The sequence below is a fragment of the Emydura macquarii genome, unplaced genomic scaffold (genome assembly GCF_026122565.2).
Source record: "Emydura macquarii macquarii isolate MOO-44397 ecotype Brisbane River unplaced genomic scaffold, CSIRO-AGI_Emac_v2 contig_2948, whole genome shotgun sequence".
Classification (NCBI taxonomy): Eukaryota; Metazoa; Chordata; order Testudines; family Chelidae; genus Emydura; species Emydura macquarii.
In genome coordinates, this window is record NW_027133085.1 from 2620276 (window position 1) to 2633866 (window position 13591).

The 13591-nt window shown below is 42.1% G+C and overlaps 2 long non-coding RNA genes across 3 annotated transcripts; one reads left to right on the forward strand and one right to left on the reverse strand.

Annotated features, from left to right (window-relative positions):
- Positions 1–208: 208 nt before the first annotated feature.
- Positions 209–11803, reverse strand: LOC137167628 (uncharacterized). The gene is made up of 3 exons (XR_010924148.1): positions 11637–11803; positions 1001–1154; positions 209–453 (listed from the first exon to the last, which is right to left on the reverse strand). It is a non-coding gene; the product is annotated as an uncharacterized lncRNA (long non-coding RNA).
- A 131-nt stretch (positions 11804–11934) lies between these two features.
- On the forward strand, positions 11935–13104 carry LOC137167629 (uncharacterized). Of its 2 annotated transcripts, none has more exons than XR_010924149.1 (2): positions 11935–12102; positions 12715–13104. It is a non-coding gene; the product is annotated as an uncharacterized lncRNA (long non-coding RNA). The 2 variants fall into 2 exon arrangements; XR_010924150.1 differs by having other exon boundaries at positions 12085–12371.
- The last annotated feature ends 487 nt before the right edge of the window (positions 13105–13591 follow it).

Here is a 13591-nt window from a genome sequence, read left to right on the forward strand (position 1 = left end):
CATTTGCTCTCTCATCACCATAGTGCAAACACCTCTCACACACACATACACTTGCTCTCCGTGTCAAGCCTGACCTAGCAATTTCTCTGCTTTTTTGAGCTTCTCTTGATCAGAAAATTACCAACTGTGCTGAATTGTTACCAAAAAAAAAAAAAAAAAAATTCAGGAGGTGTGGGGGGATTGCAATGTGGACAAACACTACCATGGCTGATAATACCAAACTCATTTTATACCTGTGACCTAATCTAGCATTGATTTTAGGTCTTTAGAAGTTAAAAGTTAATGCTGACTTAGCCTCTGACTCTTGAGACTTCTAACAAAGTAGCCACACCAGGATGGAAGAGCATATGTAGAGCAGGAGATTCCTCAGACTAATTCCCAGGCTCGGCTACGACTAATAGGCAGTGCAGCAAATGCTATCATTTTACATGTATTCTCTTGTGCAGCAAGGTCCTGCAGAAAAGGGAAAAAAAAAAAAAGATGGAGGTTGTGGGGAAAATGAGTTGTTGCAATATACACCCTCTACTTGGACTTGCGTGTGGTTGATTTACATTTAGGTACATCCACAGTGACTCAATATCAAGCTTACTCTTAAACTGGTCACATTCTAGAGTCTTAAATCATATATTTATATATCACATTTTTATCTAAAAATGCCTTGTAAACTACAATATAGCATATATTCTTAAACAACTTGCAAACACGGCCAGAATGGACACTTGGATATGCTGAAGCAGTGGTGTTAATGTTCACCCATGTTAAGGACAGCAGCAGCCCCACACAGTCACCTCTTGTCAGATGCACAAATAATCTACTAGTCAGCAATACATAATAGCCATTGCCAGTCCACGGGGTGCAAAGGCACAATCGTGGACAGGAACATAGAACATAGGGACTTCCCGGCTCATTGGCATTCCAGGCCCTACACACTGGCCTAGAACATCCTTCCATAATTAACTATGGGTTATGCAGTCACTCAGAATAGCGTCAGCCACCTTACCTCTGCTTCCGCTGCTGGGTGTGGGGTTTGAAGTGGGCATCATTGGGAAGCATTTGCCAGAAGGTGTCCCTCGCTATACTTCCGATAATTTCCATCACCATTGAGCTGTAGCCACATCTGGGCTGGGACATATCAGCTAACAGCACGGCTCACACTTAAGAATATGAAATAATGAAGAATGCTTTATTCATCTGAAACTGCAGGAGGACTTTACGTCAATAGAGTGAATTGTCCTAATTGGCAGTCTTAATTAAATCTTTAGAGGTGATCCCCAAGCTAACAGCCTGGAGCTAAGCACCATTTGAATTCTGAGGAATCTAAATCTGAACTTTGTTCTGATATAGGCATAGGGCAGTGATTCACAACCGGTTTACCATTGTGGGCCGCATATTCAGCTCTCAGTGGGTTATGTGGGCCGCATCCACACAAAATACAGATTACCTGTCTGGCTCTGAAGATGTCACATAGGCTGGAATGGAGTGTTGATTGGGTCGCAAGCGGCCCGCTGGCCGTGGGTTGAGAACCACTGGTATAAGGGTAAGAACCTATATAGAATAGATCTGAATTTCATAAATTACATTTCTATATATACACAGCACTGTAGTTATGGTTTTGTTCATGCTTCCGTTCAAACCAAAGCTCCTCATCTGAACACCAGTAACTTCGGGGTGCTCAAAATCCAAACATGGCCTTTTCAACCTGGCCAACATCGAACAAACAAACTAGATATATTCAAGGGCAAGACACAGGTGCTAACACCCTTAATTTTGCAAAGATGCCATGGGATCTTTAATGACAACAAATGGACACTTGTATTGAGCACTGGTGTCTGCATCTGTGTGTGGAAGCCACAGGGCACAAATGTTTCATACTGACCAGGCAGCATACTACAGTAGTGTGCACAGAACAGGTGTGATGTCTCAGCTCATCCAAAAGAGAATATCTCCAACAGCACAGTGCTTCCTAGTCACATGCTAGGCATTAGCCCTCAGAGGGAAGGGTGTTAACTACTGAAATGGTAAAATTACTTCCCTTCCCACCTGGGCTTTCCTCAGAAGTCTCTCAGTCAAGTACCTATCAGCACCACCCTTTTCAACTTGTTTGAGCTGACGAGGGCATAGCCCAAGTGGTCTGAGTGGAGGCATGCATAACAAAATGTGAGAGCTGGTTAACTATAAAAATCAATAGAGTGAATCTCTGGAGTGCAATTCTATTAATTCTGGCATGCACCTCTGGTTTCAGGGATGCAGGGCTAACAACACTGGCTGATTCACTCAGACATGAGCACAGCATCATTGTTCAACATCAGGGGCTCACCTCCTACACTGAACAGTAGAGGAGTCCTGAGTCTGAAGACCTATAGAGATCTGTAGGAGTGATATGCCTCTCTTTACAGACCATAGGATGGCTACAGGTTCAGGCCATTGGAGAGCAAGTGGGACTGTGCTTTACAGTAGTATAATGAGCAGGACTGGTGGGCCCAATTGCATGGGCAAAATGGGGTTCACTGAGAAACTGAAAGGGAGGGAAGGGACAAAACAAAGAAGAGGAACAGAAGGGGAAGAAAGAGAAGGAAAGAGACAGACTAGGAAGAGCAGTGGAGGGCCACAATAAAGGACTAAGTGGCAAAGGGAAAAAGAAGGGAAGGAACAACAGAAGCACCCACACTACTGGACACTTGAAACAATAAAATGTCACTTTTGTACATCGGTGATACAAAGGGACAGATTTTTTTTTTTCCTGTTTCGCAAATTTAAAAAAATCAAAGACAAAAAGCCACAATTTCACAGCTAAGCTGAGACTGTGTGCGATGAGTTTTGGCTTGGAGCTTGTTTTACGGCCAAGTCCTAAATCTATAAAAAAAAAAAAAAAAAAAAAAAAAATAGGACAGTATAATGGAAGCACAAAAACAAAACAAACATAACTACAGCACCGTGAATGATGATGCTATAATTACTGACCATTCAGTGGGAAAAACAAGCAAACAGCTTAAGCAGAACATTTTTTGTGAGGGAAAAGAAAGTGTGTGTGTGTGTATATATATATATATATATAACTATAACTCCCCCCTTCTCGCTTTGTCCTCCAGGATGATTTATGAACCTCTCCGCTATTCTGTCCTAGTCTTTTAAGTTAAAGAATCCAGTTAGCTTTTCATAATGGCAGAAGTAATTAAAAAGGTGATCAACTTCAGTGGAACATAAAACACCGAAAAGGTCTGCCTTTTTAATGATATCCCCTACACACTTTACTGGCAGGGATTCTGCTAATCTAATACCTGTTAATTTTCTTTCTAATTAGGGCTATAGCTCACAAGAGGCTGTTTTATACTTAATTTGTTGGGGTTTTATTATATGGCTCAACAGTCAGCCAACCACTGTGTGCATCATGTGATCCTGGCTGCGATCTTTCAGGCATTACTGCACACCGAGGCCCTTGGAGAGAACGTGCCACTACGATTTTTGAGTCACCCGTTCTTGCTCTGCCTCGGTCTTGTCATGTGTGTGCCTGTCAGGATTCATTTCCATCTCTATTACCCCTGGGGCAAAAAGTCATATTTTGTTTCTGCTCACTTGTCTGATTTTTAGCAGATCATATTCCCATCTTCAGAACCTTAAGCAAGTGCCATCTTTTGAGAATTTAAGGTGGAATTTTAAGTGCTGACCAAATTCACCTCAAAAAACATCTTTTAATTGACATGAAATATCCTCCATTCAACCATTCTTAGATTTTGTTATGGGTATATATACAAAACAAGAGATTTAAGCTAAAAGCACTCTTCAGTGTAACCCAAAAGGGGCATTCTCCTACAATATTCTCACTGTCTCTAGTGTTTGTATTTACATTCAAGTTCTTTAAGATCAGGAAAGGTTCAGCAGGAGATGTTTATATGTTTGGAGCAGTTTTAAGATCTCAGGGGGGAAATGTGTTCCAAATATTAATGCTGCTATTTTTGTCCAAAAGCTTATAATCAAATTATGCACCAGTTAAATCATTTCTCTTGGAATTAGCAGAAGAAAAATGTATAAATAGATCACAATTAAAGCAAATTCAGTTGCATTGTAGTGAACTGTAATCTGGGATTTCACAAATGAAAATTTCTATAAGCTCCTATGTACTAGCATAGAGGACTGGCAATTTTTGGTTTTGCCTCTAAGATGTTGAACCTCCAAATAAACAAAGGTTTTAGTATTGTGTTAACTTTAAATGTAATGTATAAACTAGATAAACACCAATAGCTATTAAATAGAAAACCTTACCCTACATCTTGAGGACAGCCTTAAGAAGTATATTTAGAAGTTATTTAATTACAGGCAGGGGATTATCAGAGCACTCTGTGTGATCATATGTTGTTTGAAGATAACACAGGTTTGGACATGCATTTTACTGTACATCCCGAGGCAGGAAAAGGGTTAATTGTCAGATTCTGATATGGGCAATTCTCAGGTTTTTGTTTTCCCTTATCCTACTTTTTTAATTGTAAAGAACAATTTGTTTATAATAAAAGTTAGATATGACAATATTATTTCCATTAAAAGAAATAAAAAATGTTGATGCTACATAGGATACACATAACTACAGTCTAAATCACCTATAAAAATAAGCTTGGGAAAATCCCACCCCTAAAATTGGTCTCTACCTGTTAGGATTTTGTTGGAGGAGATATGTTTTCCTCCCCAAACATTAAACCTCATGTAAAAAGTAATACTTATGGCAAAATACTCATGCAGCCCATCCAGCTATGTATCTAACTGCCTTAGTTTATCTAATTAAATATAAGGTACTGGGATTCTGGCCACCTCAAATGAAAGCAACTGATCTGGACTTAATGTAATAGACCGTTTGACTGCACAGGTTACTGACAGATCAAAGACTCTCCAGTAGTATTTGACAATGGAAAACCAAGGGAATTGGATTCCTGGGATCAGGGAATTCCAGGCAAAATATCAACATCAAAGCCACCCTTGTAGCTAGTACGTATATTGATTAGATGTGTGAAATGCATCCAGCTAGCAGGAGAACAAATTATTCATACCCCATTGGCCATTGAAGGCTGCTAGCCCTGAGACAGTCCAAGGAACAAGTAAACCCTAACTTGAGGTAGTCGGTCACCTTTTCCCCATCCAGAAAAAGAAGCTAGCCCTCAGATGCAAACAGTTATCACATGAAAACGTAGGGCTATATGCTGCTCTCCCAAAGAGAAACCCATGGCTCATCAAAACAGGCAGCCCATATGCTGTTAGGGAGAATTAAGAAAGCATAGGGAACATCTGGGTTTGAATAGAGAGGTAAGGATATAACCATCAGATTCAGGTGGTCCACTGGGAAGGCCATGATGAACCATATGGCCCCACAGAAGGGAAACCCTTGCACACAAGTCACTGGGGTCATCTTCCCACTTGCAGCTCCATTCCTTTTGCAGCCATGCATCCACAGACTCCAGTCTCTTGCCCCTCTAAGAGGGAGTGCAGGTATCAAAGGAGGTTGTTGCTGAGGCAATCAATGACTGCTTCATGGATTTCTAACAGACATCTGCATTGTAAAGAGAGGAGCACGCAACATAGCAGCTCTGTCCAATTCCACCTCTCTCCTACCTGCAAACACCCTCCATCCAAAGCCACAGGATCCACAATTCTCTTGCAGAAGGATATTCACATTCTTAAGGGGCGAGGTTAACCATGTCACAGAAGCACTGCTTCCCCCATCACCACTTCATATGTTTAGGTGGGGGATTTACCTGGCCTTTCTCCCCTCCACACCTTGGAACAGACAGGCACTTATTACTTTTCAAACCCAGTCAAGAGAGTCACTGGTAAAGAACTTTTCAACCAGGAAGAGGATTTAAGTGGCTTTATTTTAAAAGTCTGTTCCTGTGGGATTTGCAGTTCCATTAGCTGGGCTACCCTGTGACTGAGTAATCTACGATCACCACCGGATACTACAATTTGTGGGTGTTCAGGGCCAGATTTTGGAGGGCCCCTGTGTGAGTTTGCAAGGGCAAGAGGGGGTACAAGGAACTTTTCCCCCTTTTGGTCCACATGCACAGACTGGTCACAGATACAGCCTTTTTACTCCCTTGAATGCCTGGGCTCATATGGGCTAGTACTCCTGTGGCTGCTCGAATCTGCAAGAGGGCAGGGAGAAGAAAAGCCTTTTGCCTTCTGCCCCATCCCCACACCAGCCAGCAGAACAGGCTAGCTTTTGAGGAGAGCACACACTACACCTTGTAAAGGGGCAGTGCAGCAGCTATTCTCCTGGGGAGCCAATGCCCCTCTAAGGCATGAGGCCTCACAGAGCTCCATCTGGACAGTGCAGCTTTACTCTGTTCCTTATTCAGAGTGCCTTAATGGCACAGTTTGGTCCTTAATGCTAGGACATATACTTCAGTTTTCCTAGGAGTCTAACACATGTTAGGGAAGGTTAAGAATTGCCAAGAAACTTTGGCTTGAGCAGGAAGTGCATTAACTGTAAGTGGAATACCCAGAAGCCTGATCAGATCCAGCTGTGTAAGCAACAGCTACTATGGCATAAGCCTAGGAGGTTCCCATGAATCTGCCACTCAGCAGTCCATAGTTTTGCCCCTGAGAATTTGAAAAACAGAATTGTTCTAAAGCAAATCATTTTCTACCCCCCTGAGAGAAGAGTCAGGTTACAATACTTCATTTACCTTTTCTCACACCCCAAAAAAGCCAACAGACAGCCAGATCCAGATCCTCAAAAGGTATTTAAACACCTAACTTCCATTGAAATCAATGTCAGGTAAGCACCTAAATAGCTTTGAGAATCTGAGCCCAAGTTCTTAAAGGGGAGTAAAAGAAAAAAATTGAACACCTTGAATCATGCTGAATTTAAAACAATCATTTCTAAAATTTAGTGCAAAATATTACCATGATGGAGCATTTTCAGAATGTACAATATATGTGCAAGAGCACAGAATGGTACCTTTGAATTTTCTACCGTTTGTTGGTTTCAAACCTGATCCTCAATGCTCCCATTATGACATTTTTGTTTTGAAATTTTTTGGGATAGTTTTAAGAGAAAAGGAAAAGATTACATTGAAAAATGTCAAACACAAGATTTTCCTAGATCTGAAGAAGAGCTCTGTGCAGCTCGAAGCTTGTCTCTCTCACCAACAGTAGTTGGTCAATTAAAAGATATTACCTCACTCACCTTGTCTCAAATACAAAATAATCTTTCAATGATTAGAAAGAAGGTGAGTCCATACAAGTTTTTACAGTAGAGTGATTTGTTGTTGTGTTTTTGAGGGGTTAATAATATAATAATTTGCACTTCCTTGTAATGCAAAGATCAAAGTGCTTTATAGACATTCAGCAATTAATCCTCACAATCCCTCTGTGAGGTAGATATTAAAACCACCAATTTACAATTGGAGAAACTGAGGCACAAAGAGGTACAATGACTCACTCAAGGTCATAAAGTGAACCACTGGCAGAGCTAGGTGTAGAATTGATACCTCTTCAGTATTATTTCCTTCCTCCCACCACAAACCAATGCTTGTTGCAAGTTTCATTGTAGCTTCATGGAAAATTACTACTACTAAACACTCACGGCCCTGTCTCAAAAATCAGAAATGATGCGTCTGTTTTTACATGATGGCAGTAAGGGCAGGGCAGCCAAAAAGCATACAAAAAGAAACATAGTACAGTGAAAATAACATTTAATTTTATTTTTATGCTTCCCACTATTACTATAACAGTGACATAGTGTTGCTAGAGATAAGTGACAGGAGAGAATCAGGACACAACTTTTGGCATATTTGACTAAACAAGATAGTGGCCATCTGTTTTTTGAAAATATATTTAAAAAATAGCGTCAGGGTTATGGAAGACATTTTGAGACCTCTATAAATATTCAGAATGTAAAAACTTCATTGATCTTCTAACACTTCATATGGCACCTGTCTATAATAAAAATACCATTTGAATGGATGTTTCCTCATACGGTTCTTTTCTCCACTTCTAAACTTTAGCTCTACCTCCCATACTAGCTTGCAGTCAGGTACATCATGGATTCATCCTAACATGTATTTGGGCATGTGCTATTTATTTATTCCAGTTTGTTTTACTAGGAGATTTAGCAATGTATATGTGAGGACACAGATGAAAAGATGGTGAAGTAACAACTGAGGGGAAACATAACTGCTTATAAGTGTTTGCAGAATGCAAACAGCAAAGATGGAGAGGAGTTATTCATGGTGACACAAGTTGCTATAACTAGGAATAACTAGACAAGTTCAGAAAAGATACTTTTAAATTGAATATCAATCAAGAACAAAATCTGCATGTTAGGAACGTAGGGGGGAATCATTCACCCCTCCTAGATCCATGCAGGGAGAGGGTCCTCCACATGCATAACAAGCCCTCAATTGCAGAAGGGAATCAGATATCTCCACAGCATCCCCCAGAGTTCACAAGGTCCTCCACACAAGGTCCATGGATCACGGTGGGGTAAGAGATGGGCACTTCCTTCCACTGGCCCTGTGGCAACTACAAGAAAAAGTTAAAACAGTCCCAGGCTACAGGCAGCACAGAGCTAATGTGGAGGCAGAGAGTTTCCTCACAGCTGATCTTGGACTCCTGGGGATTCACACACAACCTCCTTGTTGTCAGGCTGGACCTTGAAGCCAGTTCTGTGGGGATACAAACCCCATTCTCCCAAAGAAACAATATGGGGAGATTGCTGCAAGAGGATCCTTGAAGGTTTCCTCCCAAAGTTTTACTGTGGACAGATTGCTCCAGTACAGTGTGATCTCTTAGGGTGTGGAATAGTTTCCCAAAAGAAGTGGTAGAAGCCCTGCTACTTGGAATATCAAATTAAACTGGACAAAACAGGAGATACTGTATAACAGGGAGCACATCTTGTACTGACAGGAGGATGGAGTGAATGGTGTAACAGACTTTTTATGTAAAGTTCCAGTGATTCTGTGAAAAGTGTATGGAATATGGCTATCCTTAGGCCAGAGTGCAAGCCATGCTAGCTGAATAAAATTTGGGAACACTATAGATGGAATACAGTTATGCAGTAGAGCCTTGATTTATAGCATTCTGGTTAACTGAAATCCTATGTAACCTAAATGAAATTATGTTTCCCACGCTTAGGACCTCTCGAGCCTGGACTGCAGGAAAAAGAAGTCCTACTAGCTGTGCTGACCAGCTGACTTTAAAAAGACTGCAGATACCTTCACAGATGTACAGTCTGATGTCTTGACAGAGAGATGGCCTTCCCAAAGCTGGCTGGCATTTTCTTTGCAATGCTCTGTGTTTGGGAGGCAAGGAAACCAACTATTTCCACTACCTCAGCAAGCTAGGAACTCTATTTTACTGAATCCCATTTTTCAAAGGGTTTTGGATATCGGGTGTCGTCTTCAGTAATCTGGGGCTGTTCTGAATTTTCATATATTTACAGCCACATTGTCCATGGGCATTGTATGTATAGGATTTGGGCTCAGTCATGTAACTTGTCTGCATCTTTTGATGGCAATAAGATTTCTGAGCAGGGAGTAATAAAAGCTTTCCCATTCTCCCTTTCTCCTCCCCCAAAATTTCTTTCCACATGTTGAGATTCTTTCCCTGACCCAGGATTGGGCCCTTTAACTGTATATAAAGGGAATATAAAACAGCCTCTGGTGAGCTATAGCCCTAATTAGAAAGAAAATTAACAGGTATTAGATTAGCAGAATCCCTGCCAGTAAAGTATGTAGGGGATATCATTAAAGAGGCAGACCTTTTCGGTGTTTTATGTTCCACTGAAGTTGATCACCTTTTTAATTACTTCTGCCATTATGAAAAGCTAACTGGATTCTTTAACTTAAAAGACTAGAACAGAATAGCAGAGAGGTTCATAAATCATCCTGGAGGACAAAGGGAGAAGGGGGGGAGTTATATATCTACCACTTTCTTTTCCCTCACAAAAAGTGTTCTGCTTAAGCTGTTTGCTTGTTTTTCCCCCTGAATGGTTAGTAATTATAGCATCATTCACAGTGGTAGTTATGGTTTTGTTTGCACTTCCATTGTATACTACTATTTTTCTAGGTTTAGAACTAGCTATAAAACAAGCTCTACGCTGAAATTTGTTACAGTCTCAACCCAGCTGTAAAATTTTCTTAATTCCATTTTTTTTCATTTTGCAAAGAAAATTAAAAAAAAAAAAAAAAAAATCAGTATGACCCTTTAGATCAATGACATGCAAAAATGACATTTTTCTGGTTGTTAAGTGTTCAATAGTGTGGGTGCTTCTGTTGTCCCGTCCCCTACTTTTTCAGGTTGTTATCTAGTCCCATTCTGGTCCTTCATTTCTCTTTCCTTTCTTCCCTCTATCAAATTCCTGCCTTGGTATTAGACCCACTTCCCATGATAGCAAGTGCCACAAGCAGCCAGTGGCGTTATCAAATGAAGCTCAGAGTCAGAATGGAACCTCTATTTCCCAAGTTTTCTGAGGAGGAAGTGTGTATTTTTTTTTTAATTTGTAATTAGCATCATCCTTAACCCACAAAATCTTAATAAATCAGAAAGGAGATTAAAATTCACAATGAAAATCTTGAAATCTATATTAGCATTTTTCACGACAATAGTGCAGATTTCCTGACTTCATTCAGCCTTGTACATGCTGATGAGCCCTGCCCAGACACGGATTCTCAGGTTCACTTATGGCCAGGAAAAGGTCAGTGGAAGTCCCTAGTATTTGGCCGAGCCTGTTACCAAGTATATACACAGAGTTCCTGATTTGCAACTCTCAGACAGAAAGGAATATATTTCTGTATTTGTTTCTGGGTGATGTCTTGGTTTGAGCCCTTTCAAGATGGAACAAGACACTAAATGTAACAGTTCAATTTCTTCATCCCAAGACTTTCTAGTAAATTTCCAAAAGGTTTTGCACATTTCACACTAGCCAACACCAAATTGCACAAAAGTATTTTCTAAGAAGAGAGATAATTCAATCAAGGAAGTGAAGGGGTGGTTCATATCCACTGCATCTCATCATTCAAAATGCTAATGAGCCTTCATGGAATGTGGATATCCTGAAAGAGACCTGCCAACTTAGCAAAGCTTCATGTGTCCTCTCCAAAAATTTCTGCAGTTGCCATCTCCAGTCATGTGACTCCAACAACATTGCAAGATATTTGTCCCTTGAGCCATCAGCTTCAAATAGTGACATCCAATCAGAAAACCAGACCAAGAGATGGCCACTACAGATAAACTCTCCATCTCTATAAGATAGTAACTATCACAACATGTTGTCCAGGGTAAGTGAATCCACAAATAGACAAATCAAAAGTATAAATGTGGCAGATTTGCCAATCACACAGCTCGTGTTATTTCAAGACAAGGAACGTGACTCACGGACACATTGGGCAAGGAGGGGAAAGCAACAGCACAAAATCATCATGCCTGCAAAACAGAGGCAATATTGCTAATGCGGTGAACAGAGTAAACACTAGCCGTGCTTCAGGCCCTATGCATCAAAAACCAATGCACTGAGTAGAAAGTATGAGAAGGCAATCAGTGGCTCCTGTGGAATGGAAATGCTTATCAGTCCCTGTTCCACTGCCTGATGCAGACATTTGAAATACCAATGTGAACTCTTTTTTACAAATCAACAAAATACCAAGACTCACATTTTCTTCAGATACAGAAATCCAGGGGGAAAGCTATGGATGCACAGTCCCATCCCTGGGAAATTGGTCTTCTCCAATGCATTCCTTCTTTTCTGCTGATATCTAGTACCCCAAGGCAAGAAAGACAAGAGACTGCATCGGTAATATTACTGAATCTGTTCTGGCTCCTGCAGTGCTGATTTTTGGAACTGCTGAAATTATACCCTGTGACAGGGAGCTGGGAGAGACCGGGCTGATTCAGCCCCCTGCCACTGGTGCCCTAATTGGAGGGAATGGGAAAATGCTGAGTGAACCCTGCACAGAATGGGTTGAAGAGGAGCAGCTGCCAGGCTCGTTAGCCAGGCACTATACAGACTTCCAGGAAGGAAGTGCAGGGTGGGGGCAAACAGTGAGCAAAAGGAGAGGCTAGAACAGGAGGGTGAGCTGCCCTTGACCAGCGGCTGGAGCAGTGAGGCCTTTGGGGCTGGTAGGCTGGAGTGTATTTGAAACTGGTGGTGGGAAAAGCCTGTGAATAAAGAGCACTAGTGGGAGCATGAAGCTGTGGTTTGTGGGCACAGAGGACCTGAGCAGCAGGGGGGCCTGTGTGAACTTGCTACATAGCCCCATCACTTTATTCATCTGCACACCTGGAAGCATTAACTACCTCAGACCTCCTGGTCTGTCCAGAAACAGGAAAACTACTAACTCAGTGTTCCAGGGTTTAGAACACATTTACCTCACTATGCCCAACTACAGGTAATCAAGTCCACATCAGCCAAATCACAGGCCTGGCTTGCAAATGTGCCTTGGCGATTCCATCCATTATAGGAATGAACAAACCTTTCCGGATTCATCTCACAGTCACTTATTACTGCTCAAAGATTTAAAAAAAAAAAAAAATCTCCCCAGGGCAGCACTGGTTGACTCATATTGGTGCTGAATGCTCCTACCGAGCCACCCTTCAAGCCGCGGGTGGGCGTCATGGGGTGAGCTGGGTGCCCTGTCAAGGAAGACTCCACCCTACAACTTCCATTTTATAAAAAGGGGTGCTTGGCTTAGATTCAGCATTCATAACAAACGCCATCTTTTCCTTTCACAGCTCATCAGAGATGGTGCAGCATTTTGGGAGGATTAACTCAATACCTCCACGACAAACCCAGTGACGTAGGCTGGACGGCACAGGGCAGTTAGAATCACGCTCATCAGAACAAAGCACTTAGTAGATCCACAGCTCTGTTAGTATAACCTGCTATCAACAGCCTAGAAAAACATCAGATCTTTCAACTGGAAAAAAATTGATGTTATCCTTGCTGGAAAAAAATATTGTGTTAAAGAATCCTACAGTCTACCAAGACCTTAACCCTCTGGTGTATGGTCGGTGTGCTCTGTCCCCCTTTTGCGGTGGGGGTGAGGGCAGCTATAGGCCCATGGCTGAGCCAGCTCAGGTGTCTTTAGTCCCCAGGTTGTGTGGCATAACAGTCAGAGTCAATATGGCACTCCTGGACCTTCAGGTAGGACAAAGCTACTGACAGTCTAAGAGCTCAGGCCCTCAGGCAGGGCTGAGCAACTAACAGTCTCGGGGACACAGCCCTCAGGCAGGGCAAAGCTGCAAACAGTCTGGATGGGTTCTAGCCCTCAGAGCTGTAAACACCGGCTGTACGGCTTAAGTTGGATAGGCTGCCACTCTGGGGCTGGAGTTAACTGCAGGGGGTAAGGGACCTGGGCCCACGCTAGTCCACCAGGTCCCTAACAGTGGCAGAGGGTCAGGACTGCAACACGTCCCCCTGGGCCACTTCTTACCCCATCCCCTCCTGTGGTGGTCTGGGCATCCACAGAGTCTTCAGGTCCCCTGACTTGAGTAGTTTTCAGTGGCCCTAACCCCCCTTGGGCATCTCCCATCATCTTCGCATATGCCTTGGTCTCAACTTGGCTGGCTTCTATGGCTGAGATATTCGGCAGTTCCCAGGCTGGATCCG